Here is a 20,776-nt window from a genome sequence, read left to right as displayed (position 1 = left end):
ATCCACACCACCACCCTGTGGCACTTCTCTAGTTCCTGAAGGCATAATTGGGAGACACACTAGGCCACTGGAAAATCCCTTCTTTGGCTGCGTAACTTGTAAATTTAGGATAAACATAGGAAGAGCCAAGTAGAAGTCCATGGAATTGTCTCTCCCACACAAATAGTAAACCAAATACTATATTCCCTTGGAAAATTACAAACTTAGTGCTACCAAGAAACCATTGAAAGACACAAAAGTGTGATTCTTGTGTCATCACCACTGAACACCATATTTATCCTACATGGAACACAACCAGAGCTGGAGGAAAGACAGTAGATTCTCTTAAACCTAATCAGGTATGATAACTCCAATTTCAGCTACTGTTTTAGATACAGTCTCTTTCCAAGAACAGATATCTTCATGCTGAACCATCCTGTTTATGGCTTTGGCCTTGTCCTTTTGGTGTTAATGACCATCTTGTCCCTAGTACCTTCTTTGTAGCCATTGATCTATCAACTGTTTTTCTCTGGTGAACAGCAAAGACCACCAGAGGCTATTTGTTGCATCTAACAGGAACTGCAGTCTGCCTTCCTTCATTTTCCTCACAACAGTGCCAATTTTCAGACTCCCTCCTATTGAGTCTTCAGGAACCTTTATCATCTCACTAACCCACAGTTTGTCATGCTGGTCTTCTACATTGTCGACATCCTACCAGTCACCCCTGGTGAGTAGCAAATATACTAGATGTCTTCATCAACACATTGTGCACAAAAGTGGAAACACCACCCATGAAAAGTCAGAGCTCATCACTTTAGGGCAGTTCATAGGAGTTCAGTGGTCTGGCATGCTGTGCTGTCCCCTCAGAAGTGTGAGAGACAAGATGCTGCATTTTGGATCCCCAGTCACAAGCAAGAAGTTCAACACCAGTCAATTTCTCTGAATACCTCATTTCAATGTGATACTTTGACTCATTTATCAAATAACCAACGAGACTGCCAGTTTTACTGTACAGGCTGTAGTGCAAGGTGCTTTTGAGACTTGAGCCTAATGAAATCAGATGTATTGAGATGTCTGGGACAGAGTGGAATGTTCTCTGGAACCTCAGGAAAACTCTGATTAGAGAATCACAGTGCTGATCCCTAGGTTATAAAATAATGTCATACCCTGTTGAAAACAATTCCATGCTTGCTTCCAAGACTGAATCTTTGACCATTGGACCATATATGGCCATGCTTCCTGAACTACACATCATCTGTTGAGTGTTATCTGGTTAACCAAGCCACAAAGTTGGGCAGGTACAGTAGCATTCCATGATCAAGTGGAAATGGTATAGATAAGACAAGATTTGAATAAATCCTCGAGGCAGGAGTAAGTTGCTTAAGCAAATGGTTTGGACTCCCATGGAATCTACTTCTGTATTGCTGCCTCCCCTCCACCCCACACCTATGGACTAATGGGAAGCTGCTTATGATCATTTGATTAGAGAAGGAAAAACCTGGGGCCTCAAATTTTTAGATGGTCCTGTGTGATATTCTCATACCAGACATGGAATGCATTGCTGTTACATTGCAGGAATGACCCCAGAGGACAGTAGGGAAGGAGAAACCTTCCTATGGGAAGAACTTTAAGACATAGCCAGAAGTATGATCTATACTAGGCAGTGCAAAATTGTTGGCTGGATGATCAGGGACTTGGGAAGATCAAGATTAGAGGCTTGGGGACTGAAGGCTCTGAGGAAAAGGTCTATGGATGGACCTTTTGGAATGGGTATAGCGTTAAGGATAATTGTTATCCATGTAGTTGCTCAACAAAGGGCTTGTGCTGCAGAGAAGACTCTAATAATCACAGGGACTACATGGCCTGATCCATAATGGCTGTCACCTTCTTCCCCCAGCTACTCCATGACTTGCTTATCAACAAAGTGGCCATTTTAGTAGCAATAGATGTTATTCATGAGCCCAACAACATAGATTTTCCCTCACCATGGTTCCTCTGGCTGCTACTGCTGACTGCCCAACATGTTATTATGTCAATGGCAGAGACCAAAGCTGAGCTCCCAATATGGCAGCATTCCCCAGAAGGACCAGCCAGCCACCTGGTGGCAAGCTGATTACATTGGACTTCTTTCATCAATGAGGGGGCAGCATTTTTTTTTTTTTTTTCTGCTTGGGATAGATACATACGATGGATATGGGTCTGCCTTCTCTGTCAGCAGTGCTTCTGCCAGCACCACCATCTGTGGACTTACTGAATGCATTATTCACTGTCTTCATATCACATACAATATTTTTACTCTGACCAAGGAATTTTATTTTGTAGCCAAAATAATAAATAAAAATAGAGTGAGGGAAAGAGATGCATTCATGGGATTGACTGGTCTTCTCATGTCCCTCATTCACTCAGAAGCAAGATGCAGTAAATACTCAAAAACAGTAACCCATATGTGATACCATTTATCACACTGCCAGAATATATGGGTCGAGAATACCAGTTTTTGCTTCCCAACTTCGCAACTTTGGACTCTGATGATTTAGAAGTCTTAGTTCCCAAATAAAGAATCTTTTCACTAGGGGATACATCGTTAATTATTACTAGAAGTTGAGACAACAATCTGACCATTCAGGGCTCTTTGCATCACTGAAACAAGAGACAGGAGGGAGTTAGTGTCTCACTGGTGGTTGATTCTGATCATGAAGGGGATTGGGGTTGCTGTTACGTGAAAGAGGGAAGGCAGAGTATCTGGAGCATAGAGGATTTACTGGGGTATATTCCATATTCGACTGGTAGAATTTAATGAAAGTCTGTAGCAGCCTAATATGGGCACCTTCAGGAATGAAAATTTGGTCATCCCAGCAGATAAATAGGTCTGACTGGCTTAGATGCTGATTTATTATAAAAGGAACATGGAATGGGTGGCAGAAGAAGGAAGTTCATGGCCTTGTGGGCACTTGAAAAATGAGGACTGTGTTAGTTATGTGTTTTATCTTTTTTTGCTTTGAGATACATACACTTGCTTTGAGATACATGAGATATAGATGTCTCATATACTAATTTCTTCTTTGTACCTTCTCTCTTTTCCATATGGTTTTATATAAGGTATGTTAGTTATGATTAACTTTCTAATTTAATCTTTAGTTTACTGGCTATCAAAGAAGGATTGTGACTAAACTAGAAGAGGAATTAACTACTCAGTGATGGATATGGTTCCTGAGGGAACTCTGAGTCTCCTCTTTTGCAGGAGAGCATGAATGCATCTACATTTGTGTGAGAGGTAGTTGCCTTACATTAGGTGGACACATGAGGTTGTTGTTAATGTTGGTTAGAAGATAAATATAGGTCAAAAGGGTTTTATGGATTTGAGTTGAGAAAAGGGGTAACCAAATCAGCATCAGGCTCCCCCTTATACTGCCATAGGAAAGAAGGCCGAAAACTACATTTCCTAGCATTCTTATCAGCAAAATTCCAGGTTATGTTCTGCCAAGAGACACGCCCATGCAATTCAGAAGAGGAAGGGAAGGGGAAGCCATTGTTCTCTGGCTGCAGCTGTGGGCGGGGGCACAAGTGCAGCAGCAGGTGCAGGTGTCTGGTGCAGCCGGTGCTCTAGGCATCCTCATATTGCTGTAGGCAGCTGAGGCCGTGGTGACTCATGCCCTTCTGGGTTTTCCACCAGACCGCAGTGGCCTCCTAGGCCTTTATGCTTTCAACCCTAGTGAAAATTGTGTCTGCCTCTGATTCATTTGTGAAGTCCCCTCCTATTAATAATGTCTTCAGTGGCTTCTGTGTTCCTGACTAAACCCTTTGTACTAAATCCATGGTTCCCCCTGTTTCTCAGAAAATCCTGAATCCAGGTTTCCTACTTACGAAGAGATGTGCAGGGCAAGGCTATCTCCAAACAGTTTTTACTAAATTAAACCACTTTTGAAGAGTCTGAAATTAACCTCTTTACTGAAATGTCTAAAGTTAGAAACAGTCAGTTTTCCTCATTAGAGTGGTTCCTTTCTTGAGGGCCAGTGTTCCCTGGGAGGTCTTGTTTAATGGTAGGGTTTCTTAATCTATAACTGTACCAACCACTGTATTTAGAATACATTAAAAAAAAATAAGGCTGTTGTTCAATTATATTCTTTCTTTCCTTCCTCCTCTCTCTCTCCCTCTCTCTCTCTTTTACCCCTACCTCAGCATATGTAAACACAAAATTTTCAATTTGTTTTATTGGTTAATAACATGCAAAGTTATTTTAAAGCATTATTGACATTATTCTAATTATTTTCATTGATTTTTTTTCTTGGTAAGTGGATAGAAGTATACCTATTCTGAAGTGCAGATCTTTAAAAATCTCTTGACTATAAAAACATTTCCCCATACTAAAGTGATTGGGATATCCTGCCCTCCAATATAAAATATCCGTGTGGTTTCTCTCCCATCCTGGAGCCTGGTGTGTACTGAGTACAGCACTTACAGAAAGCCTAGGCTGTGTCAAGTTTCTTGCTGCTTGCTGACTATAAAATCTTGGCTAAGTCATCTTTTCTTCCTGAGACTCAGTAACCTCTTTTGTACTTTAGGAATGAAAATAGTTGTTAGAAGCAGTAACATGAAATGAATATTTTAAAAAATCAGGTAATTTTTTAAAAATCAGGTAATTTAAGTATTACACCATGGTCGGCTAGTCCTAGAAGAATTCTGAGCTGTTAGTGTACCTATAATAAGCACATATCTCACTCCCCTCTGACTTACCCAAGCACCACACCAAGAAAATAAATGTACCTTGGGCAAAACTTGTTTACTTCTTCTGATTTGTTTATTTTGCAGGAAGAATTTTTTTCACTGATTGCTTACCCCTTCCCTATTGTATTAAAAGCTATTTTGCTTATCCTCCAAGCTAGCACAGAGGGAAAATTTATCAGAAGGGTATAGAGACCATCTCATGGATCCCAAGGGCAGGAAAGTAGTTAGATTTTAATGAGAGACTAGGACTCAGAATGGAATATTTGTCTCTTCCTGAAAACCTCTTTGTTTTTCTCTCTGAGACCTGCTTCTCTGACCCTCCTGGTGGGATATGATTCATCCTAGGTCTTCAGTTTCCATGTTTCTTTTCTAGCAGCTGATCTGGAAAGAGCTCAGCTTGCTTAGTCCTTATTCCAAATTCTGAGTTGGGAAAGTCTGATTGAGTCTTCTTGGGTCAAATGCCTATCTCTGGTCCAAAAAAATGGGATGGGGCCAAAATGTCAGGCTCGTGGGGTACAAACAAGACTGCTAGAAACCCATCCCAGTGGGTGAACCCCAGTAAAAGTAGCTGGCGTGCACTGGAGCAAGGTCCCAGAGGTTCTGCGCGAACACCGAGTTGTCTGCTGAAATTCTGTGTCCTGATAGTTGATGTGCTAAGCTCTGTATTATGAACTTGCACATTTATTGATCTGTTTCTGTGTGTCCAGAGAGCTTGCTAAGGGTCATGCACTGTGCTGGACCTGGGGATACTGTCAGGAGCTGGACGTATGTAAACCTGTCTTCCAGACTGTGTAGTTTTATCCTTACTTTTTGAATTCTAAGCCTTACATTAAATCCACATCTTAGGCATTTTAATTCCAATTTTGCAGACAAAGATGTGGAAGAAGTCAGCTCTTCCAGCACCAGGTCAGAGCCCTTTTTGTTCCACCAGAGATGACAGGAATTAACCTGACATTTTATGTCCCAACTTTCGATATCCTGATTATAAATCATTTTTGTCATTGCATTACATCATCGATGCTCCCAGGCAATTCTCTTCAGAATTATTTCAGTTACTGAATATGTTTGAAACTAATTCGAGTACACTTTTAAAAAAGTATCCCACATTGGGCTGGGCCTTCTCCCAAGTTGTTTTAAATTACGGAGGTCACTATTTATACAACCAACTATATTAATAAATGCATGAACATTTCTGGTACACCCATCACATCCAAGAAGCTCTAAGTTAAAATCAGATACTAGTATTTTATAGATCGGATAGGGTTTTAGATTCTAATTGCTCATTCGCTACATTCTTGTGCACCGGGAGAAAGAGGGTGCATGTTATTGTGCTCAGCTGTTGAGAGAGAGGAGGAAAGCGATGGTAACAGCGGACTGTGCTGCAGCACGCAGGCTGATTCCCTCAGACTATTCCAGACACTAGTATTTATGCATTTCCTCTTTGTGCATTATCTCATTTAATCCTCACAAACCCCAGCGAGGGATTATCATCCAGTTTTATGAATGGGGAAACTGGCTCAGAAAGGTTAAGACACTTGCTAAGGACCAAGGAATCACAGCTTGCAGCCAGATCCTCTTCATGACAAATTTCGTGTTCTCTCCATCACCCAATCCTGATGATAAGATCTGCAGCTTCAGTGTAGCCCACGTGGGAGGTGAAATTCCAGCACCCGAGCCAAGAATTTGTTCAAGGCTTCTGTGTGGCCCAGAACTGCCCCTGTTCTCTATCAGACTGTTTCTATAGTGGACACCCCTTCATTTGAGGAGTTTCTGGACTGACTTAACTTCCCAATAGAGTCTTGGGAACTCTTGTTGAACCCAGCTTGAACTAGTAAAGCAAAAACGGAGAAGACAAGTTGAATGAATGCCTGGGAAGCAGCGCAGTGCTGAGCACCTCCCGCCTGGAGCTGGGCGCCCACTCTTCGTCCCCGTGGCAGTTCACTTCGTAACCTCGTGGCCAAGGAGGAAAGGGCATTGAAGATGAGAAGGGACTTCTCTCTCCAAGCTCTGGTTTTAAAATCTTTCAGAAAGCCTTTGATGGGCTCAGATTGGATCTTGAATCCTCTCCTTGGGTCATGAACTTTACTGAGGCTGGGGAGTGAGGAGTTGAGGTCAGGGCTACTGTCTTACATGTGCCTGTGGCCAGGGGAGGGGCCTCTATAGTCAAAGGAAGGGGAGAAGGGTACTCGGAAGGAAAAATAGGTGAGAGAAAGCTGCCTGAGAGTCTTCCAGCTTACAAGGACATGCCTTGTGGTCTGTGAGAATGTGATCAACAGGAAGTATCCATCAAGACCTTGTCTGCAGTGTGATAACCGCATGTCCTGTGCCCAACTCCTACCTTGGTGAACACCTTACAGATTTTTTATACAGAGTCAGAGATGAGAACTTAAGCATTCACTTGAATCAGTGATTCCCTGATTTTAGCTCTACCCCTTCCTCGACTCTGTATTTTTTCTCCCAAGTCCTCCAAATGTTCTTAAATTATTTTTTTTAACTACAATTAAAACAAATCTGTTTATCTCCAAAGCTTGTTGGTTCATTACGGATTCAGAGAATAGTTTTCTGATTTACTTCCTCTGTTTGGGCTTCTGCCCTGCTAGTGGAATTTGAATCTAATCTTTGTGATCAATTATAATTAATTAGGCAGTATTCTTCCTGAGGAATGGTGGCTGCAGAATGGTTACGGCGATCTGCGTGTGTGTCTCATTCTGAGCTGTAAGTAGAGATCTGTTTGTTAGATTGCTGTTAATTAATCGTTTAGTTTGTCAAAACAACACAATGGGCTTAAAAATACATTTTGATAGTACCACTGCTGACTGCGACTTGAGAATCTCGGCTGGCACCAAGAAAAAATTGATGAGAAGGATAAGGCCTCCTCACAGAGTTGCTGATGTTGGTGTGTAAATCTGTGTCACTGGCTGCGAATGTGTGCGGTTCTGAGACTGTATTTATTTGTAGGACATACATGCACGTGAGTATAACTGATAACTCATGAGGACACATGTACCATCTATAATTGATTTCAGATGATGCAAACTGGCAAATTGCAAAACGCCTATTCTTCAGAGTCTTGGATGATATTCATAGATAATACAAAGACTTCATTTTAATCAATAGTGTCAGTCTTCTCCCCCATGGAACTTGTAACTGACTGCCAAAAAGGACCCAGTACGATGTATTTGATTGTATTTCCCCCGATCACATGCAGCTCTGGGAGTGGAGGTACAGAGAAATAGCCCAGTGTTGGCAGCAGTGAGGAGAGGAGAGGCAGAAGCTCGGAGCCAGGGCACGTGGTGAGCAGGATTAGTGGGTGACAGACTAGGGACTTTAAGTGGATTGTTTCCCCAACCCTACAAAAAAGGAGCAACGGCTACTCCTGGTTATCAAGTCAAGGGAGTAGGCCTTGGCGCCCCTAGCATCCTTTGAGCAGGTGTTCTCTGAGTACCAGAGAGGGGGATTCAAAGGCTCTTTTCAGAGCAGTAGAAGTCTCTGGGAGGAAAGAGGGTGTGTGTGCAGGGCTGGGCAGCCTCGGAACCTGCACCTGGTGGTGGATGCAAGTTGCATTATTTGACTTTGGGAACACAAGAGATAGAAGGCTACTGGGTCATGAGGGAGAACTGGGCTCATTAGCCTGTTCTTTGAGTAAACTTTACTAATGAATTAAATGCTAAATGGATATATTCTACAGAGGATCTCAGAGGGCACCTCAGTATATAATCAAAGCATGATGTTGGGAGAATCAAATATCCTTCCTACTCTATTCCAGGATCCTCTAATGTTGTCCAGTGATCCCATACACCTGTAGATGAAAGGTTTTATTTTTTGCTACTTGTATTATTTTGTTTCATTTTAAGCTTTTTGGAGTGTTTCAGCATTAGCTTTATCTCCAGTTGCATGACGATGAACAGTCTATAGTTCCAGGAATTTCATTCTCTACAGAGGGACTACAGAGTTGTGTTTAAGAGCCTGGACTCCTGGGCCAAATCACCTTGGCACGAATCAAATTGCTTTGGCTTTGAAACTTGTTCATTGAGTACGCTTAGACGGAGTAGTTGATAGTCTGTACTTATTTTCTTCTACTTTACTACATTTTTTTTGTAATAATACATATTTCATACTGTTGTTCTGAAGATTTAAAAGAATGTATGTTGAGGATTTAGACAAATCTTGGGGATGAAGCCAATACTATGTATGTCAGTGAGGAAGCAATACATCAGAGTGATTGAGAGGGCCAACTCTAGTAGGCAGACTATGTGGAGTAAAATGACAGGTCTGCCATCTACCTGCTGTGTGACCTTGGGTCTGTCACTTAACCTCTCTGTGCCTCATTGTATCATCTGAAAATAGTAGCTGCATCTCTGTGTTGTGTTAATTAAATGCATGAATATGTATAAAACTGTTAAGTATATTGCCTCAAGTACAGTACGCTAGTATGTGTTATTTCCTCTTGTGATTATTATTAAGTAAATATGGGAAGGATTTGGTTTCAAGGATTGTGTGGGAGGTGGCATGACAATGGTGAAAAGCATTGGTTCCAGAGATGACTCTTCTTTACCTCAGTTTTATCATCTGCAAAATGGGGATGAGAATAGACCCAAACTCACAGGAGAGTGGGGATGAAATAATTAATTAAATTAGACAGAGCATGGGGTGTGACTGGCACATAGCTGGGAGATGATGTCTAGCCAGTTTAATTCATTGCTCGTAGAAGGACTGCGGAGGCTGATACCTGCTGCTCGTACCTACACTGCGGTCCTTAGAATTCTTGAATCATTCTGGAACTTACTGTACCCCAGGGTCGTCCCAAACTCTCACACACCAGAGCACACCTGCCTCTTTATTTCTCCCAGAGAGGGTTTTCTTGGGCTCTCCTCTCCAGCCCTGGATGCTGTTCCTCGCATTTGGCTTGTGGAACCATAACTTATTTTTTTAAATTGGAAAATGTCTTGATTGGTCCAAATTATTTAGGGATGCCAGGAGACATATAGATTGCTAAACAGAATCAAAATAACAATAGCTACTGAGCACTCACCATGTATCAAGTTCTATGGGCATGTTCTTTTAAAAATAACCATTTTATTGAGGTATAATTTATATACCATAAATGTCACGCTTTTAAGGTCTCCAATTCAGTGGCTTATAGCCTGTTCACAGATTTTTGTGACCATCTCCGTGTCTAATTTTAAGCTATTTTATCACCACAAAATAAACCATGTACCTTTAGCAATTACTTTCCATTCTCCCCTCCCCCAAGCCCTTGGGCAATTACCAATCTATTTTCTGTCTGTATGAATTGGGTCTACTCTGAACATCTGGTATAAATATGGTCTTTTGTGAATGGTTTGTCTTTACTTAGCATAGATTGATGCATGTTGTAGCATGAATCAGGACTTTGTTTACTCCGTTCCATTTTTACTGTGGAATCCTATTCTGTTGTATGGATAAAGAGTATTTTGTTTATCCATTCATCAGTTGGTAGACACTTGGGTTCCTTCTCCCTTTTGGTTATTATGTATAATACTGCCATGAACATTTGTGTACAAGTTTTGTGTGGACATATGTCTTCATTTCTCAGGGATGTATACCTAGGAATAGAGTCACTGAGTCATATGGTGATTTTTTCTTTTTGGCAATTCTTATATATGATCTTTTGGGGATGTACTCTTTTACCTACATCAACTGACTCAATTCTGACAGTGCTCCTATAAGGTGGCTATTGACTGTCTTATTTTACACATGAGAAAGTGGAGGCATAGAGAGTTTAAGTAATTTGCCCACATTCGCGAAACAAGTTACTGGTGGAGCTGGAGTCCAGTCTTTAAGATATCACTCCATTCTACTTAGGTCTCTGGAGAATTGTTCAGGATTCTGAGAAGTGTGTTCACTGTATCAATTCTGAAGAAAATTTGAGGACAGGGATTTTCAAAGACTAAGGGTATTGGAGGCGTCCAGAATGTAAAATAATCCTTCCCCAGGTAAACTTGGATCGTGAGGGAAATTAAACTTGAATGAGAGGGGTTGTGGAAATTGATACGTGGTGATATCTACATGGTTAAGCCATTATTTGGAAAATGACCAGAAAAACATAAATGGCTCAAAGCCAGCTTTAGCTTAGTATAGAATCTTAGTACCAGTATGTTGATAGTTAAATGTGTTGGAAATATCTCCTCCCTGTTTGTTTTTGTCTTTTAGTTTTCTTTATGGTATCTGATGAAAAAAAAAACTTTTAGTTTAGTTTATTTTTAGAGCAGTTTTAGGTTCACATCAAAATCTAGAGAAAGTGCAGAGAATTCCTCCATACCTTCTGCCCCTCTTTCCCCACAGCCTCCCACCGGAGTATGCATTTGTTACAACTGATGAATCTTTCATTGTCACCCAAAGTCCATCATTTACCTTGAGGGTCACTCTTGATGTTGTAAACAACTGTGTGTGGGTTTACACCTGTATCCACCATTGTATCATATGGAATATTTTCACTGCCTTAAAAATCCTCTATTAAAGGTTTTAAATTTTGATGTAATCAAATTTATATCTCTTTACTCAAAGGCTCAGACTCTGGAGCCAGGCTGCCTGGATTCAAATTGGAGCACTGCCACTTGCTAGCTGTGTGACTTAGGACAAGTTACTTAATGTCTCAGTGCATCAGTTTCCTCATCTGTTAAGTGGGGATAATAATAATATCTACTTCAGTGGGCTATTGGGAGGATTACATGAAATGATACGTGTGAAATGAGATGATGGTGCCTGGAATATAAGAAGTGCTTGATGAGGAAGGATTTTATTATTATTATGTGTTTTTTGGTTTTTACTTTTATTGTCTTGTCTAAGAAGTCCTTTACCCTGAGTCATAAGATTGTTCTCTCTTTGGTGGTTTCTAATATCCTGTTTAATTTGTCCTCACTTAGTGGATTTTTTCAAGTCTTATTGGTTGTTTTCCTGCTTATGTTATCAAGCTTCTCTTCTGTTTCTAAGCACTAAATGAAGTGTAAGTGATGTATGCTCTGTGTCTGAATTGTATCTGAAGTGTTTGTATGCTTGTGGACAGACTCTTGCTTGTTTCTGAAGCTCTTCAGTCAAGGAGCCTTTTTTATTTGTGTGTGTGTGTGTGTGTGTTTTTCCTTCCCCCAAGAACCTAGGGTGTCTACTAACCTGGGGTCACTTTAAATCAAATTCTCCAAGTAAGGTTTTTCAGATAAGATGAATGTAGACCAAACGCCCATGTAGGCTGCCTTGTTACAGATGATCAGGAATGTTTCTTCACCTCCGTCTCATCCCCAAATGGAGAGTAATGGTCCTGTTTGGTATCCAGCAGGGTTAGTTTCTCATCCATCCTCTTTCTGAGGGGGAGCTCTTGGGAGCCTGGGATTTTATCCCATATTCCCCAGACCTGCTGCTCACGTAGCTGATGATGTAGAAGCTTAGAGTCTTCAGGGTTCAAACGGGGGCTTCAAGGAAACTTGTTCTGGCGCTTACTTATTTTCCAGAAAGCTTGATTTCACTTGAGTTTTTGGGCTCTGGGGATTCTTTCTGTGTCACTCCAGCAGTGTGTTTAAAAATGCATTTCACTGTGTTTTTTTAATCCAGTGTTTTAGTTGCTTCTATCAAGATCAGTTATTCAGAGTATTTAATTTGCAATAGTTCCAGAAATGCATGTCTTCATCTTTGTCTGCTCCTCACTGCCCTCCCTCCCCCGGCCCTCTGTTCTCCCCCTTCCTGTCTCCTCTCCTGTCCTTCTTCTTTTCTCCCTTTCTTCCTTAGCCTGCCTATAATTGTTCAGCAATCCCACCTCATCCTAGAAGGAGGAGGCAGAAGGAATAAAGGCCTTTTATGTGGGTGATGGGCTTTAATTATCCTAGCACCAATTTCCTTGCCCATTTTTTCTTTATTGAGTAATGTGTAAATAATGCTCTAACTCCTCTTAACAAAGTATAGTGCTTTATTCATTAGTCTGTCTACAGCGAACTAGAGAATTATCACAAGGCAGTACACACAAACTTTCCTTTTGGATGTGTATAAAAATAAATCGCATTTACAGGAATGTAAACTGCGTTAAGTTAACCCCATTTCTATCCTTAAGCCTTTTGACTGTATTCAGTTCCTCTCCTGGGGGCCAGGCTTTCATCTCTCTAATCTTTGGACATTCCAGAGTTTCTTAGGCAATTCTGAAGTCTGTTTTCTTAGGATTATTATAAACCTGTTATTTAAAACTCTTAACCTGTTTTACTCTCAAATCTCTAAATTGGCTTCTAGCGGCGGATCCACTTTCTTTTCTTCTCTAGGCATCAGGGATGATCATGATGGTTGCTCTAGTCTGAACTGAAGGGCTTGAATTGCAGTCCTTGTAGCCTCTTGTACCAAGAAAGACTACCTTGGTAGAGTTGATTTTATCATCCAGAAAGGATGGACTGATCTGACTTTCAGAAACCATTCAGATACATTTAGCCCAGAGCTAGCACATAAAGGCCTTATGTCATTCATTCACCATTCATTTATGAGACACCCACCATGTGCCAGGGATTAAGACGACGTATGAGGGACTGGAAGTGTGGTTATCAATAAGACAGATTCCTTGTGTCTATATCACATCATCGTGTTGTGCACCTTAAACTTACACAATGTTATATGTCAATTATATCTCAATAAAGCTAGAAAAACATCAGACAGATGCCCTGATCTGAAGGAGTTAATGGTTTAATAGGGATGGTATATAGATCTGAATACTCTTGTGTTCTACCATCTCCCTTCCCCCACCAAAAATAATACTCTGAAGACATTGTTGGTTTAATGAATATGCAATATTTATAAAGTTGTGATCTCAGTAGTGTAGCTCTGGTCCCAGAGTAGTTTTGCATTTTTAAAATCAAGACGGAAAGGTACATTATGATATTTATTCAATATCTTTTTTAACATTGAGAATTCTTGGCAGCTTCTACTAAAATGTTTTGTTCTATTTTCTAATCTTCCAAACTTGGAGTCTCTTGCTTACTGTTTTTTTTTTCTTTCATTCTTTCTTTCTTTCTTTCTTTCTTTTTTTTTTAATACTCCAGACTCTCTATCTACCCCATCCTGATAATTCCACCGTGTTTCTTCAGTCCCCCTTTCTTCTTTATGTACACAATGGCCCTGGTAATTATAATTATTCTCCTGATTGCTTTTCTTGTGATAACCTTCCTAAGTAGCTTTGGTTCTTTTTTTACAGAGTGGGACTCAGAGAAAAAGTTGAGTAAGCAAAAGGGAAGTGATGAATACCAACATGTTAATGTATCTATCTTATCACATCTATTTATATAAAATAAATCCTTTCCTCAAGTATATATGATTTGAACTATTCTTTATTTTGAGGAGTATTATGGCCCATATGTGGAAATGTGGACACTGAAGAAAGCCAGTTTTCAAGGAGCCAATAACCAAGTCATCACATCTTGAGACTAAAGTCATCTTGGACAATAAGACAGTAGAGAGAGAAGTTGAACTGTTTCCAGGGAGAAGAGGGGCATGCCTGGAAGGATGATGAGGGAGAATTAAGGAAGACAAGGAGTAGAGGGGCATAACTGGGAAGTGCAAAGTGGGCATGGAGGGCCCAGAAAGAGACGTAAGATCAAGAAATGTTTGCCTGTGGAAATCCCAGGATTAAAGACTCTAAGTTATTTTTATTTCCAGAGCACATGGGCTATTTTGTAAAATATGACTTATGTCATCTAAAATGCATCTTGGTTCCTGACCCTGGTGGACTGGCATGAAGTGGATACATTTCTCTATTCTGCTCACATAGTGGAGCTCTGATGGGCAGGCTTCAAATACTTTAAATTTTATTGTATAAATGTACTTTGCAGCAAACTGACATGGTATCTTATGTTTTTGGTAGTGGTAGACTGTAAACTTAAAGCTACCCTTTGCTATTTAATCACAAGATTCTACGTTTTAATCTTTCCTTCAGTGTAGATCTAAACTGGATCCCACCAGATACTTGAAATTTCCTGAGAATGTCACGAATCCTCCCTTGTGAGGTTGTCAGGTTTCCTGAGTCCCCAGGGAGGGCTGCCTGTAGGATATTGTCACTGTTGACATTGATTAGACCCTGGATTCACTTTAACCTTGTCAGTTCTATTGTTAAAGTCCCTCAAAGTACGCAGAAGTATTGCTTCTGTGTTCTGTGGTAGTCTAAGTCTGTTGAGGCTGCTGTAACAAAATACCAGAATTGAGTGGTTTATGAACAACAAACATTTATTTGTCACAGTTCTGGAGGCTGGGAAGTCTAGGATCATAGCACTGGCAGATGTGGAGTCTGGTGAGAGCCCATCTTCTCACTGTGTCCTCCTCACATTATGGGAGGGATGAGGAGTCTTTCTGGGGTCTGTTTTATTAGAGCACTAATCCCAATCGTGAGGGCTCTACTCTCATGACCTAATCACCTCCCAGAGGCCCCACTTCTTTATACATTACCTTGGGGATTAGGATTTCAACGTAAGAATTTTCAGGGCACACAAATGTTCAGACCATGGCAGTGCTCATGAGCTGAATGATGCTGACTTCTCTGTCACCCTCGGCATTTGAAAGTATTGCATGTCAGCCTAGAATTCAGTGCTCTGTGATAAGGACATAGCTATGATTACATAAGAGTTTCTTTAAACAGTTTTTAAAAAGTTAGTAAATGTTTGTAGGAAAATTAATGAGCTATATATAAAAATATAGGAGCCATTACTTGTATCTGACTTAATATACTTTGTACTAAAATAAATATAAGAGGACCACTAATTTGTGGACATAATAGACAAAAAAGAAACTTGATACAACAGAGGAAATATTTATTAAATTTCTGGAGTGGAAAGCATTTTTTAACCTTGTAATTGTTAAAAATAATCACACAGGAAAATATCAATAGGTTTAACTACATAAAAATTTTAATGTATGTACATCAAAAACTATAGAGAATTAGAAAGGTCAGTACAAACAGTAAATATGATAGAAAAAGTTAATATTTAAATATATAAAGAACTTATAAAAAGATAAGAAAACTATTAGAACTCACAAAATTAAAGAGTTAAAAAATGTATGTGAACAAACAACTCATAAGAGGGTAACCTGAAGTGGCTACTAAAAATTTGGAAGAAAATGTTCACCATTATTAATTACCACAAAACTATCCCTTAGAACGATTATGAAATACTACATTTTGTCTATCAAATTAAGGAAGAATTAAAAAACAGTAATACAGAATGCTAAAGAAAATATGATACAACAGAAAGCATTCCATATTACATATAAATTTAATAATTGATAAAAACATTCTTAAGGTAATTTGGAAATATACACCAGAAACTTTTAAAACATTCCTACCCCTTGCTCCAATAATTGTATTTTATGTGTTTTGTTTTATAGACATAGTAAATTTTAAAAGAAAATATTAGGCTTCAGGGAAGATGGGGTAGATGTACTTTTTCCTATTCCTCCCACTAAGTACAACATGGAAAGCAGTAATATGGCACTCCTACCTCCCCTAGCCAGGGTCGTATCAGCGGAGGCCTGGTGGGGGGCCAGAAGTCCCAACCCTGCCCAGAGGTAATGAGCAGTCCATCTTCCTGAATGTCCAGTACCTGGACTTCTAACCCCACCTGGAAGTAAAGAAGTAGGACTTAGCCCTTCCCCTGTCAGAACAGTGTCAGGGAAAGCTAACTAGAAGAGGTTTTAAGTAAAATCCAGAGTCTTATAATATAATATCCAAAAGGTACAGGTTTTAAAAGAAGAATCACTTAATCATACCAAGAACTAGGAAAATCTGAACTTGAATGAAAAGACAATCAACAGACACCACTTCCAAGATGACAAAGATGTTAGAATCATCTGACAGAGATTTTAAAGCCGCCGTCAGAAAAATGCTTCAGGATGCAACTACAAACACACTTGAAACAAATGAAATAACAAAGTCTCAACAAAGAAATAGAAGATGTTAAGGGGAACTAAATGAAAAATTAGAACTGAAAAATATAATAACTGAAATAAAAATCTCAGTAGAGAATAGAGGGGACACAGGAAAGAACCAGTGAACTTGATGACAGAACAGTAGAAATTACTCAATCTAAACAACAGAGTGAAAATACCCTGCAAAATGGCCTGCATCTCAGGGACCTGCAAGATTATTACCAGTATGACATTTGTGTTACTGGAGACCTGGAAATAGAGGAGAAAGAGGATGGGGCTGAAAGAGTACTTGAAAAAATAATGACTGAATTTCCCCAAATTTGGTAAAAGGCATAATTTATAGACTCTAGAAGCTGAGTGAACCCAAAACAGAATACACCTGAAGAAATCCACACCAAGACACATGATAATCAAATTTCTGAGAATTAAAGCAAAGGAAAAATCTTGAAAGCAGTGAGAGAAAAATGATAACTTTTCTGTGGAGAAAAAACAATTAAAAAGATGACATATTTCTTACCAGAAAACATGAAAGCCAGGAAGAAGTGGCACAAGATTTTTCTAGTACTAGAAGAAAATACTTGTCAACCCAGAATTCTGAATCCATTACACATATCCAACAGGAATGAAGGGGAAATCAAGACATTCTCCAAGGAAGGAAATCTAAGACAACTTGTCACCAGAAGACCTACCTTACAAGTATGGTAGAGGGAGGTTCTCTAAACAGACAGGAAATGTTAAAAGAAGACATTCTGGAATATCAGAAATGAAGAAAGAACAATGGAAAGAACAAAAACTGAGTAAATACAGTAGACTTTTTTTCTTTTCTGAGTTTTCTAAGTTATCTTTGACACTTGAAGCAAAGTTATAACACTATCTGATGTGGCTTTAAATGTACATAGAGAAAATATTTACATCAATTATATTATACATAGGGGAGATAAAGGGATGTCAAAGGAGGAAGGGTTTCTAAGCTTAAGCTAGTAAAATGTTAGCACCAATAGACTGTGATAATTTATGTATGTGTAATGTAACCAGGCAACTACTGACAAAGCTATACAAAGAGATGCATTCACAAACACTATATGTAAGTCAAAACGATATTCTAAAAGATGTTCAGCTAACCCTCATGAAGGCAGGAAAAAGAAGATGAAAAACTAAAAAACAGAGCAAAGTGCAATAGTAAACTAGAAAACATAGCTCTGATATGTCAATAATCTTATTAATTGTAAATGGTCTAAGTACATCAATTAAAAGACATACTGGCTGAGTGAATTAAAAAAAAAAAACTGACCCAACCATGTGCTGTCTATACAGTCTCACTTCAAACACAGTGAAACAGGCAAGTTGAGAGTAAAAAGATGGGAAAATACATATATCATGCAAACTTTAAAAGGTAAAAGTGGCTGTATGAATATCAGGTAAAGTAGACTTTATAGCACAATAAGTTATCAGACACAGAAAATAAATGACACTATGTAATGATGAGAGTCCATCCACCAATAAGACATAACAAGCCTAGATGTGTATGCACCAAACAATAGAGCCACAAAACGTGTGAAGCTCAAACAGAACTGAAAGGCTAAACAGATAAATCTGCAAACCGTAGTTGGAGACCTCTACGTCCTTTTGTCAATAATTGATTAAACAAGACAGAAAATCAGCAAAGATATAGAACTCAAGAATACCATTAAACAACAGGATCTAATCAATATTTATAGAACATTTTATCCTACCATAATAAAACACACATTCTTTTCAAATGCTCATGAAATATATTAAGATAGAACATATCCTGGGTCAGAAAACAATATTTAATACATTTTGAATAATTGAAATAACACAGAGAATGTTCTATGGTCACAATGGAATCAAAGTAGTAGTAAATAACAGATAACTGAAGAATGTCCAACCACTTGGAAATAAAACAAACTACTTCTAAAAAACCCATGTATCAAAGAGCAAGTCTCACAGACATTAAAAAAGATACACTGAAGTGCATGAAAATGAAAACACACCCTGTCAGAGTTTATGGGAGACAGAAGCCATGTTGAGAGAGGAATTTATACCACTGAGTGCTTAGATTAGAAAACAAGAAACATCTCAAAGCAATAATCTAAGCCCCTACTTCAAGAACCTGGACAAAGAAGAACAAAGTAAACCCAAATTAAGCAGGAGGAAGGAAATATAAAAACATAAGTCAATGAAATTGAAAACAGAAAGGCAGGAGAGAAAGTCAATGAAAGAGAAAGTTAGTTTTTTAAAAAGATCAATGATATTGACAAACCTCTACAAAGATTTTAAAAAAAAAGAACATACACAAATTACCCAATATCAGGAATGAAACAGAGACTATCACTGCAGATCCTGCAGACATCAGAAGGACAGAAAGGGGTACCGTGAACAACTCTGCACACTTAAATTTGACAACTAAGATGAAACAGGCCAATTCCTTGAAAAGCAAGAACTACCACAACTCACCCACTATGAAATGGATCATCTGAATAGCTCTATAACTATTAAGGAAATTGAATATGTAATTTTAAAACCCTTAAAAAAGAAATCTCTAGGCCCCAGATGATTCCCCTAGAGAAGTCTACACCATTGTGAAATAACACCAATGCTACACCACCTACACCATCTCTTCCAGGAAATGAAAGGAAACACTTTTCAGTTCATTTTGTGAAGCTAGTATTAGCCTGACACCAAAACCAGAAAAAGGTAGTACAAAAAAATAAAACAAAACAAATCAAAAACAAAACTAGTAACTATAAACAATATGCCTTATGAACATAGATGCAAAAATCTTTAACAAAATATTAGCAAATTACTTCAGAAATACATAAAAAGAATTATCACAGTGGGTATATTCCCAGAACACAAGCCTGATACAATATTCAAAAAAAGTGTAATTCAGTATATGAAAATCCAAAGAAGAAAATTATATGATCATTTCAATTGTTGCAGAAAATATTTGACAAAATTCTCAAAAAAAAAAATGGAATTGGAGAAGCAACTCCAATTGCTTGTTCAGAGGATGACAAGATACAGATTTGACAAGGTACAGACATAGAGAAAATATTTGGAAATCACATGTTCAACAAAGAACTCTTTCTTATCTAAACTATATGAAGAACTCTCAATCTCAACATTAAAAAACATCAAATAATCCAAATAGAAAACAGGCAAAAAACATGAACAGATATTCCACTGAAGAGAACATACAGCTAGCAATTAAATACCTGAAAAGATATTCAACATCATTAGTCACTGAGGAAATTCAAATGAAAAACACAATTAAAACCACACACATGCAAACACAATGGTGAAAATAGTAATAACTTTAAAAATACAACATCAAATGCTGGTGAAAATGTGAAGAAATGAGATCGCTCATATGCTGTTGGTGGGAATGAAAAATGGCCCAGCCACTGTGGGAAAATAGTTTGGCAATTTTTTAAAAAACATGAAGCTACCATGTAACCTGAAATTCTTAGGCAGATAATAGGAAGATAATAAAAACATATTCACAAAAAATCTTTCTCGTGAATGTTCACAGTGGGTTTATTTGTAATAGCTCCAAACTTGGAACCGTCCAGATATACTTCAGTGATGAATGGCTAAAAAAGCTGTGGTCCATCCACACTGTGGAACACAACTCAGCAGTAAAAAGAACAAACTATTGATGTTCAACACTTGGGTGAATCTCCTGGAAATCAAGCCATGTGCAAAAAGCAAGTCTCAAAATGTTATGTATGTGCAATTCATTTGTTCTTGAAGTGACAAAATTATAGAATTGGAGAATAGAGTAGTGCTTGCCAGGGTAAAGGAGTGTTGGGGGAGGGAGAGGGAGGTGGAAGGCAGTGGGTGTACAACTTGAGGGATCCCGTGGGGATGGAAACTTGCAGTATCTTGACTACAGCAGCGTCGATGTCCTGGTTGTGATATTGTACTTTATTTCTGCAAGATATTGCAATTAGGAAAACTAGGTAAAGACACGTGGGGTCTCTCTGCATTATTTCTTCGAACTGCATGTTGTAAGAATCTACAATTATTACAAAATAAAACCTTTAATAAAGAAGCAAATATTACCTCTTCATTATAGTACTGTTTATAATAGCAGAAAATCTGAAGCAATCTAAATGTTGGAAAATGA

The sequence above is a fragment of the Camelus ferus genome, chromosome 1, assembly GCF_009834535.1.
Source record: "Camelus ferus isolate YT-003-E chromosome 1, BCGSAC_Cfer_1.0, whole genome shotgun sequence".
NCBI classification, from domain to species: domain Eukaryota; kingdom Metazoa; phylum Chordata; class Mammalia; order Artiodactyla; family Camelidae; genus Camelus; species Camelus ferus.
This window is presented reverse-complemented; position numbering follows the sequence as displayed.